The sequence below is a fragment of the Corapipo altera genome, unplaced genomic scaffold (genome assembly GCF_003945725.1).
Source record: "Corapipo altera isolate COAL_440 unplaced genomic scaffold, ASM394572v1 23b, whole genome shotgun sequence".
Lineage (NCBI taxonomy): Eukaryota > Metazoa > Chordata > Aves > Passeriformes > Pipridae > Corapipo > Corapipo altera.
In genome coordinates this window covers 2,354,543-2,367,293 of record NW_020884885.1, presented here as the reverse complement: position 1 = coordinate 2,367,293, position 12,751 = coordinate 2,354,543, and the positions used below count along the sequence as shown (strand labels likewise).

General features: G+C 35.9%; 1 long non-coding RNA gene across 2 annotated transcripts; it reads left to right on the top strand.

The window, feature by feature from the left end:
* Window positions 1–2,697: 2,697 nt before the first annotated feature.
* On the top strand, window positions 2,698–7,434 carry LOC113946692. 2 transcript variants are annotated; one of them, XR_003527517.1, is made up of 3 exons: window positions 2,698–2,753; window positions 5,726–5,760; window positions 6,196–6,236. It is a non-coding gene; the product is annotated as an uncharacterized LOC113946692 (long non-coding RNA). The 2 variants fall into 2 exon arrangements; XR_003527516.1 differs by lacking the exon at window positions 6,196–6,236 and adding an exon at window positions 7,362–7,434 and having other exon boundaries at window positions 2,717–2,753.
* The last annotated feature ends 5,317 nt before the right edge of the window (window positions 7,435–12,751 follow it).

Below are 12,751 nucleotides of genomic sequence, written 5' to 3'. Positions count from 1 at the left end.
GTCTGGATATAAATAACTATTTACATTTACCATCTTTTTTTTCCTCATCTCATTTTTGTGTGTTTATTTGAACATATATGTAGGCAACCTCTGGAAAGGCCATCAGTTTTGCGGTATTTCACATCTAAGATAGTTTTTCATATTAGATAGCTGTCACAAACCAGTAGAACTACCTCTACCTCCATGTATTTCAGAGAATCCATGAAAAAGAGTATGTTTTTTAATCTAAGACCCCATATTGTTTGTATTTCTCAGATATCTTTCACTGAAATGAGTTCATGCATCTCTGAATGTAGAGCCTTACATGATGCTGCAAATTGCACATAAGTTATGTAGGAGTCATTTAATATCATTTTATCCTTATTAGTCTCGTGTAGAAGTGTATCTTATACAAAGTTATCACATTCACTCCTTTTTGTTCTCATTGTAAGATGTCAGTTACTTATCCTTTCAGTGTTTCCCTGTGGAAATGAATGATTTAATCTAAATCTATCTTTTCTGCCACATGAAATGACAGACCATGGGAGAGGCTGGAGGAAGAGCTGCTGAAAGAGGTAGGAGGGAATAGGGAATCTGGGGTGGCTGATTTCTATGCCAAAGGATTACAGCACAATTTTCTGCTTCAAATATGATGCCTTAAACAACAGTTTTGGACCATGGTTACTCCATGATTGGATTGTATCCCTTTTGTTGTACAATATGCAAATCTCCAGATAGTGACAATACCTGCCAGAAATAATGTCTAGTTACAGGGCTGTAAATTTGGGGTAACTGGGATAATGAGATACTCCGAAGAATTTCCAGCAAGACCTGTTCATATTTTTGGTTAGTCTGATGAAAATCTGTTTAGTCTAAATTTTATTCATTCTGCTTCCAGGCTACAAGGAAGAAACAGTAACTTGCAAGAGGTGAGGGGAGGAACACAGACATAAGGGTTAACCTCTCCAATCAAAAAATATGCTCAGAGTTGGTCTTTTTGTAGGATTGTAACTGGATTGTTTTGTATATTTCTTACCAGTTCACTGAATCTGACTTAGTAACACTTGGCATAGCTCAGAACTATCCTAAATCAAAATGCAGTTGTGAGTTTGGGGTAGATATCAAAGATTAAATAACTCAGAGAATGAAGTCCATTCTCTTTCTCCAAGATGGTATTTTGCCATTTTATGATGTAGGTATATTTTCAGGCATGTGCCTTGTACAGAGTTTTGGCCAAACAAAGATCCCTATAAATGTACTGCTTGTACATGCTGACATTGTCTGCATATTACAATAAGGATGAAGCATTGAGGGAAAAGCGTTGTCAAATCATATGTGCCCAGCTGTCCTGACAGACTCCATTTCCCCTAGTGTACTGATACATACTCCAAAGTTTCATTCTACCTGATGTGTCATTTACTGAATCACTGTACTCTCAGTGTATGAAGAAATTGTGAAGAGGATGTTTGTTTTTCTGATTAGGGCGAGACATATGTGATTTCTCTGAGTTTACTTTGTTAATTTGTCATTCCTTGCTTAAGCTGGCCAGACTCAACATAGCTGAAGGTGACCTGATTTTGATCCTGACAAATTCCATTGACTGTGATAGAAGGAAGTGCTGCAGGAAATATACAGTTGAGTGGCGGGACATAATTGCTCCAACCACTCAAGCTAGGTATGCATAATGTCTCATCCTAGAGATAACACAGTTGCTTTACCTTGTTTAGTGATTTTTTTTTTCTTCAAGTTTCCAAACTCCTCCATTACACACAGCAGAATTGGCACAGACTACGCAGAAGGAGTGGTGAGAGTCTATGATTATTTCGCAATATGATTCCATATCCTGTCTAGCCATAATCCTTAAAGTCTTAATTTGAGAGAGTTACTACTAAGACTTCTAATCAGGTATCTGAACATTACATATTTCAAAAATTACGTCAGATGTACTGAGAAAGAATACTGTCTGATTGTAAGTGAGCACTACATTCTTGTTCCCGATCCAGAGTCAGCCTGCTGTGAAAAGCAATTGACAGCAACTAATTGATTAGAAGAATGTTAAAAAGAACATGTGGAATTGCTGAGAATTCTTTTATTTAAAGCACTTTTCCCTTCCAAACATTCAGACAAGTTACCTGCAACATTGATTTTTTCAAATCTCATGGGCTTTAGATAGGTTTCCATTTTTAAAAGTAAAAAGTGTGTTATTGGACACACCATTTCAACCGCCCTTTTGTTTTGAGTGTGCTCAGTTTACAGTTTTTCTCCCTAAAAACAGACCAGTTCATTCAAGACTGTGAGAATCATTGTAATTTTGCAGTTTATGCATCATGTTCTGTAGGAAAGCCAACTTTTTTCACCAAAAATGCAAACATTTTAAAAAAATCTCCCATGTTACTTTGCAACATCTAGCTCTGCTTTGTGAGAAACCATCAACCGTACATTTTAATTCCAAGAAAAAACCCCTTGAAATTCCCAGAAAAATCTCGAAGAACTGTGAATCACATTCTTGTTTTAGGGTTTAAAAACATTGCCTTCCAAATGATGCACTGCTTTTGTGGAATTCTTTTTTAGTTGCTTAACTCTGCAACACCTTGGAACACAAACTGAACTGCCTTGTTCACAGCTATCAATTCCCTGAGGTGATGGAAAGATAAGCATTGTGACAATGATGCTAAACCCCTTTGTGGATTAGTTCCATGGTAAATAATTCTGTTGATGCTACAGAACAGTGTGCAGAGAATCCTAGTCTTCCTCCAACTCTTTTCAACTTTCTGGTACATAATCTAATTCCATAAGTAGAGAAATGTTTGTTCTTGCCCCTTGAGGCAGCTTTTCTTTCTTCATTTTGGAAAACTCTATGCCTTGCTTTTACAATTAGCACCTAGGTGCAGTCTGAAATGCCTGTCAGGTTTTTGAGCTGCATCATCCTTTTCCTTTATAATCTGTGTTTCAGTTTTTTTCTGTATTCAGGAGAATTATTTCAAATCCTCTACTGAAAAACAAACAAATCAACCAAAACAAAAGCAGAAATGTGGTTGAAAATATATGATACTTGCATCCTCCTGCCAGAACTTGATTCAAATCAGTGGTTAAGAAAGCAGTTCCTTCCAAGCTCGTGGTGCCGGCTGGTAGTTCATCAATGAAACCTTTCTTTTTTAAGGGATTTCAAAATGTAAGATATAGGGAGTGAGGAGGGATTGTAAACTTATTTTGTAACAGCAGTGTATGTAATTCAAAATTCAGTCTTAATAGGGAACAGAGTCTGTATTCAGGAGAGAACTGTCATTCGGTCTAATAAAAGTATATGTAAGTGTTCCCATTAAAACAGAGTGGTTCAAGTACGTGCTAAAAATAAAGCTTGTCTGTACAAGTTTTACTGAATCAAGAGTGGTTTGCTGGGAGATAACCCCAGTACAGTTGTATCACTGCTATGCAAGTGTTCAGTAGTAGGTAGAAGAGCCCAAGACTTTTATTCCTTTAATTCCCAGACGGATGCAAACTAATCCTCTCACCTGGAGATTATTTCAGCTGGGTTTTTTTCATAAGTTTATTACTCAAAAATGTCTCATCTGTAGCTTCCTCCTGTGAAATTTTTCTTCCTTTTTATACTTAAAATCAGTGTACATACTTCCAACCATTTCTTTTTATACAAGTGCAGACCCTATTATAATTAATGATTTACCCCAGATTGTTATTGGTTTTTAAAATAAGTTAATATTTTTTAATTCTACAGAATTTTAATTCTATACTATACTCTTGTAATATTCATGTTCTCTTCCTGCGAATTTCTGCAAAATTAGAACTTAGCTTTACAATGCTGTAGCAAAACAGATTGCTTTACATAATTGTTATGAAATCAAAGGGGTTAAACCTGTCAGAAGAAAATATAATATGTAACTCAGCAGCTGAAATTATGCTAGAGTGAAATAATATTCAGATCTCACCAACTTAAATCAGATAAGCTGTGGCTGAGTAAATAGAATGATTACAAGCAATATTGTCTTTGAGAAGGTTTTTTTTTTTTTTAATAATATCCATGTATATTTTAGCTATCTCCTGGGAAATTGCTCAAATAATTGCAGGTAGAATAATGTTAATTTCAAGAAAGTGCTGAAGTCATCTTTCTCATGCATATATATATATTTATTTTTTTTAATAATAAATTCAGTTTGTTATTTATCTGAAAAGGGTACTTCAGACTTGAAGTAACCAAGAAGATTAGTGTCCTCATTGAATTTATTATTCCAGATTATACAAAATGAGCTGTTAAAATAATTTTAGTTAGAGTTTGGGAAAGAAAAACAAAGTCTTACTTTTATTACTTAATTGATAAAAAAATGTGTAAATAGTACATATAAAGTGCCTTTATGCATACTTTTCCTGTAAATCCACATTGCATATCTCAACTTTGGTTTAATTTTGAGCCTGTCCAGGCTGAATGGAAGATAAAAAGTAATGTTAGCAACACATGGTTTATCATAGAGCATAGATGCAAGTGTGCTGGATAAAACACTGAAAGGATAGACACAAAACAAAATAAAAAAATTATAGATTTATTCAGGTCCAGCTCACTATAGTGTAGTGCAGACCTGCCCTTGAATTCACATATATCTTTGTGCATACAACTGGAAAACACTGGGAGATGGCAGTAATCCACTCCCGTAGGTCAGAAAATTACAGGTGAACTATCCTTTTCAAAACAGTAATTGCTTTTATTAAAGTAACTGAAAATAGTTTAGATATTCATCCCTTGCTTTTTAAGGTACTTCTCAGGGTGAAGAAAAAACATTTCTACAGGTTTAATACAATATTTTTAAAAATAATTTCAAAATCATAGTCAGAGAGATGAAAGGCAGAATTTACCATTAATCTTATTATATCCTAACATTCTTAATGCTTTGTTTATCACATCACAGCTCATTCATTAGTTAACCCAAAATCATGTTACTGTGGTGACAAGCAGTAATTCCATACAACAGCAGGTGAAACCTTTCTTTTATACTTTCATTGTTCTAGTTCATTTAACAGGTGATCTTTAAGTCACATTAAAAAACAAACAAACAAAATCCCTAAAATCTTAAAAAAATCAAACACTAGTCTTTCATGTACATTAGAAATAGAGCGAGGTATTCAAATGCATAATACCAGACTGGGGCCTCTGGCAAGGGTACCAAATGCAGAACTTCAACTTATGGATGAAAAGCAGAATGAGTGGAACCATAGTATCTGGAGCTCATCAGCTTGTGGGAGGCAGCAGCTACTAGAAAACTGGCTCAAAGTAATTGTGGTCTCTGAAGATGTCACAGACTCATGGAGTGCATGCACCCTCAGTTACTGCTTGGAAAGGTGATTTTGTGAAGTTCTCATGAGCATACCAAGCATTTAATTTAGAAATCAAAATGCGTGTCCAATACACTACCCTTGGAAGAACATGAGCCACTAAGATCCAGAAGGCTGAAGCAGCCACAGGAATTGCTCTTCCAATGTTGGCACAAAGGATCATTTATAGAGACCTTTCATCTCTGCCTTTCCATGCTGTCTGTCTGTCGGATATTCTTAGAAGATCCTGAAGATCACACACTGAAGTGGAGAACAATATGGCTTCTTTACAAGAGAGGACACCTCTCTAACTCCTTTGCCCTGTAGGATAAATATACATTTGCTGAAGTATTTGTTAACAATTTAGACATTTTGATTGGAAATAATATAACCTTTTTTTTTTCCTGATGTGATTGTATCAAAACAGGTCTACTTCTGCATCTGGTTCTAGATTCTTACAAGGTTTGCGCTGTTTCTTTCCAAATTTTGAGGAATCCTGACATAGTTGAAGTGCTGGAGATGACCTCAAAGCCACTAATTAATACTCCAGAATGTTAATGGCATAGCTTGAGGAGGAAAGTGGGTTACTAAGGAATGGCAGTAATCACTCAGTAACTGAAGTTGTGCCACAAGTCTGTTATAAATTTTCATTTTGACACTCTACCACCATCTCCACCCCTGCACCCACAATATTCTACTGAAAGAGAAATCTTGGCATTCCTGAAATTTAGCACACTCCTTCACAATACCAGAGAAGGTTGTTACAAACTAGGAAAATACGTTTAAACCTAGGAGGAAGAAGGGATATGAAGTCTCGTTGTTCTTAGGATTGGCAGGATTTGAGTAGTGTATATGAAAAATTAGTTGCCTTTGGTTTGCTTATCCTCTCCCCCCCAGTGGTAACTGACTGCAAGTGTGGGAAATATAACAAATATAGCAGATCAATTAAAGCTTGAAACAGAGTATACTGGCCTGTGCAGCACTTCAGCTAAAAGGTTAATGCTCTGTCGGGACTGAACCTGCTCAGTATCGACTGAATCCTCAGTGAGGATCTGTTGTATTAATGCAATCTTCTGTTCAGCATCGTGGAATTGATATTTTTCGGAGGTTAGACTGGCCTTATTCAATTGAAGCTTTGCAGACATCAGAATCTCTCAGATGGTAATAATTGAATCATCCTGAAGCAAACATCCAATATTTCAGATGAAACAGTTAATATTTGCTGAATTCTGGAAGAATTAAAGAAGGATGAAATGATGAGGAATGTTTATTTCGGAAAGTAATTCAAACTTTGATAATCCTAAAAGGACATAAAGAAGTTTGTCTTAGTAATTTCATTCATTAAATTAATACCACAGTACAAAAATTTAATTTTTACTTACGCTAGTAGCTTTTTCTTATTATTTGTTTGTATATGTTACTATGTCCTGGAGGTCTCAACTGAGATTGTAAACTCACATAACTGCGACACAAAATAATGATGGGCCCAAAATCTGATGTGGATGATCTATCATCTTTCTCAGTCTGTGGGGTGGAAAGATTGAAGATCCATAAAAACAACATCCTTATATGTCTGCTAAATTACAAAAGTGATCCTATTTCTCCTTAGGCCATTACACTGCTCTTAACTCAGGACTTCCATGACTTCTTTCAGTCATTTCTTTAAGATATTATCAATGCAAGGCTCATCAAATACCAGGAATTTACAGACAATCCCCAATGTCATCAGAAAGAAAGCAAACTTCCAATAGGTTTGTACACGTCATGTCACTTCAGTCTTAAACTTCCCTGGGAAATTTAGTCAGCAACCAGATTAAAATAAACATTTAAACATTTTGAAAATGTCATTGCAGCTCTGTTTTTTTCAAAATTCTTGTTGTGTTCTTGGCTTATAATATCATTGACATGACTTGGTCATGTTTTGTTAAGTTGACCTAGCCGAGGAGAAATGCAACTTTGGGACAAGGTTAAGAGGCTACGAGGGGTTGTTTTTGAATGTACAAAGATCATCATTTGTCCTTATAAACAGTGCTAGATTTTAACTGATCCCCCTCTAAATCCAGCTACTGGGTCATGGAAAAGCTTTGGTTTCCTGGCAGAAGAATCAAGAAAAATGCAGAAGACGGGGTGAGAGTGTATGTGTTTGGTGAGTAGAATGGAGATTTCTTGAGAGGTCATATAGTGCAAGGATTACAAGTCGGACAGGATATTGGAAGGTTATGAGAAAATGATGTAGGTATAACTTGTCCCAATATGGTACAATACAAGGGACAGGCCATGTATCTGCCAAAGACCTGTACGGCTGTACTGTTTGACGAGGAAAGGCAAACCACATAGTGTATTTGTGTCTTCTTTCTGTTCCTTTTGACCTTCATTCTTTCGAAACCATTTTTAGAAAGCTTAGTCATTGTGTGGCATTAGCAATATAATTTCCTGGGAGTTCTGGGACTTTCTGGGTGTTGCAACCTTAGATATTTCTTATTTATTTATGAAGCATCTTTAAGTAGTCAAGTCAGTGTTCTGCTTTGGAGGAAAATCTTCTTTCTTGTCAATGTGAAACTATTCCTGTGGTATTATGTCATTTTCTCTTCTTGACTGTAAATTTTCTTCATGATGATGGTAACTTGCATATTGTAGAAGAAATAGGTTATATCTCACTAAATGGGATCTCAAAGAAGTGGAAAGAAAAATGTATCTGTCAAGATAAAAACCTAACATGGTTAAAAATTGCTGAGTTTATTTTGCTGTAACTGTATGTATGTGTTTTGCTTTAAATCCTCATGATTTGTTATTGGAGGAAAACTAATTTTAAAAAGCTACAAGACCAGAATTTTTGTTATATTCTTTTACAGAGTTCTATCTCCAAACGATTGCTAGGAAAGAGTCAATTTCACACATGCAAGACTATCCAAAATATTCTATATTTATTTATAATTATATAAATATATGTTCCACATGTAAGCATGATATTTCCAGGAATTGCCATGGGAAAAACAAAATTAATACCCAGTGTTACTTAATTAATGGTAAAAAGTGTTACTTAGGAGCAAAAGCATCAGGAAAGTCCTCTCGAGCACTATCTGCAACACACTTGCCATCTGCGTTTACTGTACCAATAATTGAGTGTTCAGTTTTCAAAACTGAATGTCTACTATGTTTTATGATGTAATGATAAATTACACACAAATGTACTGTGAACAGATGCAGAACATTTTAGTGAATCTTGTCTCCTATCCAAATTTTCTTCCAGGGAAGACGAAATTATAGACTAATTAAGTTTGAATGAGGACATAAGAAAAGTTAAGAAAAGAAATTATGTTGGGTTTCTAACTTGATAAAGTACTTTAAGTGAATTTGAAGTGAAGGAAAATAAAGAGGAGTCCTGACAGAGTGGCAGCTTAATCATCAGTTAAATGATTGTGATTGAAAGATCTGGAATATTGACATCTGAAACAGAGGCATCAATGCTGTGTTTGCTACACAGACAGCAAAAAATCCTATTTTGTGTTAACTGGAATTGCCAAGTAATTATTGCCATAAGGATAAATCTCAAGTTTTTAACAAGTTAGAAGATGCTAACACAATTTTTGAAACATATTGCCATTTATATAAACTGTATTTTAGACAGTTAAAATTTTCTTTATAGTTCCAATTGCAGAAACATTTTAAATGCTCTTTCAAATCTACTTGACAGTATATCTTTAACTGGTTGTGTTTGCTTTGCAGAGGTGACTTTAGATATACAGAACTCCCACTGACCACCAAAAGTTTTGTCTGGCGTAAGAAGATAGAAGTAAGGGCTATAATTAAACTTTAAATGTAAAAGTATTTCTGGCACTAAAACAGGTTTTAGAGGCAATCAGAGGATTGGATTTCTTAGGGGAAAATACGTTGCTAGAATAACCCCCTAAATCAAACAGAAGTTCTTTATAAAAGAAAATTTTCTACTAGTGTCTTATTCTCTCTGTTTGCTCTTACCAAATTCAAGCTATGGCAGTTTTGACTGCCTGGCCATTTTATTCATTAAAATGACAGCTTGAATTCTAATACTGAACATGTAGCTACCATGAGAGTTTGATACAGTTGTTCCTTAGAAGTGATCACAGATATATCATAGCATGTATATAGCTGCATCTGCACAAAATGAATATTATTCAAAGGGAGATGTTACTGTGTTTGCGTTAAACTTCTGAAAGACTGCTTGAAAATATTCTCAGTGAGAGAGAGTTTTGCTTTCTTCCTTGTCTCAGACCTACAGAAATAATTGTACACATTTCAGTACAAGAAGCAGGGAAGACTGATCATGGGGCAATGAAGAGGATCTTAAGCAAGATTTGGAGGATTGCTCATGATGCTATTTTTTTCATTGCAGTTTGTTTGCATTGGGGTGCCAAGAATTTTTAGTATACATTAAGACGAACTCTGTGCCTGCTTACTGTCTGCACAATCAGATCAGACTTGTATGGTTTGTTTATTATAATACAACTGGTCTAAAGTCTGCAGTTGAAATTACTTCAAGAAGTGAAATGGTATGTTACTTTTCACAGCTTCGTGCTATATTGCACAGAAACTTTTAAGCTGCTTACAGATTTTATTGAGGTATAGAAGCAAGAACAGATAGATATCTGTTTATTTGCATAAAAGGAGTTAGTCACTTTCTGGAACCAAAATCTCTTAGTGGGAATTCTTTGGCCTCAATGACTTTAAACTTTCCTGTCAATGTAAAAATGCTATTTGTCTGAATTACTTTTTTTTTTATTATTTTGCTATGCTGCTTTTTAAAAAAAGATACTGACAGCAGTATAAAGTAAACAAGGCCATGATTGTCAGTACTAAACTAGCAAACAACTGATTCCTGTTTTGCAGAAAAAATAAAGGTCCAAATAAAGGTTAAAGTTGGCTGAGAAAGTCATAATTAGAGAATCTTAGTGAGAAACCTGATTAGATTTTTAGGCCAAGGAAAGTTAAAATCACTCAATATTAGGGTCTTTTCTGTAAGAGGTGAAATATAGATGCTTGAATCCATGAGATAGACAAGTTCAGGTATTGTAGCCCTGGATGCTTGACACATGTTTCTAGCAACACACCACTTTCTTTATCCACCTATTGCAAGTGGTGTAGAAACCCTGAAAGAAACATCTCAGTGAGCCTACATGTCTTGCACATCTTTATTGTGGAGGTATGTTGAGTCCAATATTTTTTGACTCACAAATATGGACAGGAATGAATGCATCAGTGTTTCTGTGTTAATGGTGGTTACTTCCATGGTCTCCTTCCGTGAGATGATGCTTCATGGAGATAGATTGAGACTGGACGTACAATTGTGGAGGAATTTGATCTTTTTGCTCAGGTGAATACCACGAAGAAAATGAATTTGGGGAATTTATACTTAATTTATTGTCCATTGACAGAAATTTCTGATCAATATTTTGTGTATTAAGAAGAAAAGAACATAAACAATTAAACAAATAAACTCTTTTCTTCTTCTTTTCCCAAGCTCAACTCCAGGCAAACACCTTTCCTCCCACTTAGTCTCAGGTTCTCTCATTTTTAGTAAGGGTTACACTTGGTCCATACAAATTCCTCCAGTGAGGTGAGGAGTGGTGCAGGAAGCTCGTGGTGTGCATGCAGATTTTGATCTGAAGCTCTGAGCTTCTTACTGGTCTTCTGTTGCTGTTCTTATAATTACTATCCCTACCCTTGTGTATTTTACCTGTGCACTGCAGCCTCTCAGGGCTGTCTATGGCCAAGTGTGAGTTGCCCATGTACTGCAGTCTCTCAGGGGCAACCCCTGTCTTGGCAAGGCTTGTGGCATTTGGGAACCACAGGCCAACACACAACTCACGCACCCCCCACCCCCCCCAATGTGGGCTGTTGGAGGTGTTCTTTTCATTTGATGCATAAAATGTTCTTTGAATGTACTTAGGGGATGGCTCCTCAGCCATATTGGAGACTTGTCTGCAAGAAGAGTGACCCAAGTTCTGCTTTGACTAAAATCTAGTTATTTTACTTTACAGATTAGAAGAGTTTTAGCTAAGGAGGCTGAGAGACACTTGGCCTGAGTGATTCCTAAAAGATGCCTGAAAGGTAGGAGTCCTTGATCCAATCTCATCCTTGATGAGTCTGAGACTGAATTCAGACATGAACTCAAACTTGAGACCCTGTATGCAAATATGAGTGATCTGATCCCTAATCTTCCACATCTCATGTAAATGCTTTTTCATCCAGCTAGTTAACAAAGTGAAGTCAGTCACCACCATGACTGTGTGTCTGCAAGGAGCCTAATCCTGTCATTCAGCATACCTTTAGTCAACTATTGGATTTAGGTGCCAGGTGGTCTAATCACTGGTTTTCTGGAAATCTCGGGTGGGAGTAATGTCCCTTGCCCAGGCCAGAATATTTCAGGAATGCCACTAGCACAAGACTATAGTCATGTAGGTACATTTCAAGCCAAGAAAGGATGTGCTAGTGTTTTCAGGCACTTTGAACGTGAGGTAGATATCTGGGATATTCTGAGATGCTCAGTTGGTCCCATTTTAAGCACAAAGGGCATGAGTTTATACATGGAATTCATCTAACAATTTCATGTTAAATAAAAAAAATTACGAAAGACTGTGGAAAAATAGGGTCCTTTTGAGAAGGTCTGATGATAAACAAACTGTTCATGGTTCCACATATTTCACGATTAGAAGAGCCCTATTATATCCTTTTTTCCTGGTAAGATACTCTATCAATCATGATAGATTAAAATAAGTTGCTGAAGGTTTAAATTGTTTCAGAACCTGTAGAAATATCTGGCAGAGATTTTTGTGTGGGGGTAAATATGTTCATAGGAGCTGCTTTGCATTTCTTAATACTTCCAGCTCATAAATGTAACAAAAAGGAGCAATAAAATATCAATGTGATTGTCCAGAACATTGAAATAATTGCAGTTCAGTTTGCTGGACCACACACACAATTTTTATCTGTTAAATTGTCAAGGACATTGTAAATTTTCAATTATGTCTGATATTTTGCAGTGAAATACGTACATATAATTTAAGTTGTCAGAATCTTTGTTTCTCTCATTTTAACTTAATAAGACAAGAATCCTTTCTTTTTCCCCTCATAGAATATTATAGTTCTGGCTGAGCTGCACTTAGAAAATACTATCAATTATTTTCAAACCACTCACATCTCACATAAAGAGTACTATGTTGAAGTTACTTTCTATTCTTATGGTAGATACACACTCAAGGTCATCGTTTCCATTGCTCAGTGCTTATGAGCTTCCTTTAGTGACTACATTTGCAAGTGCTGAATTCTGCTACTGATAGATGTAGGCATGAAACCACTTAATTCCACTGAAATCTATGGGACTACTTGTGTCCTTATGGTTAAGCGTGATTCAGTATTTTGCTGGACTGTGGTCATAAAGCTCAGTGCTTTTTCAGCCTGGCTTATTAGGCACTGA